The sequence below is a fragment of the Sardina pilchardus genome, chromosome 24, assembly GCF_963854185.1.
Source record: "Sardina pilchardus chromosome 24, fSarPil1.1, whole genome shotgun sequence".
NCBI classification, from domain to species: Eukaryota; Metazoa; Chordata; class Actinopteri; order Clupeiformes; family Clupeidae; genus Sardina; species Sardina pilchardus.
In genome coordinates this window covers 12,806,226-12,806,521 of record NC_085017.1, presented here as the reverse complement: position 1 = coordinate 12,806,521, position 296 = coordinate 12,806,226, and positions in this window count along the sequence as shown.

Here is a 296-nt window from a genome sequence, read left to right as displayed (position 1 = left end):
TGTCAGTCTCACTCGTCAGTGTCTCTCGGAGGCGGGCCGCGGGAGTCACGTCAGTGAAGCTAACAGGAAGTTGCTAGCATAGTAGTCTCGAACCCGGAATTGTGACGTGCATGGAGGCTATTACGATAGGAGAACAATTGGATGGGCGTGTTCGCTCTACAGTTGGGAACTGTCACCACAGTAACCACCGCCGGCTGCTGCTGTATTTCCTGGCAAAATTGAAACATGCGGGGAAGCCCACCACTTACTTCATATTAATTGAATTATGGAAGAGGCCTCTCTTCATTTTCTATACG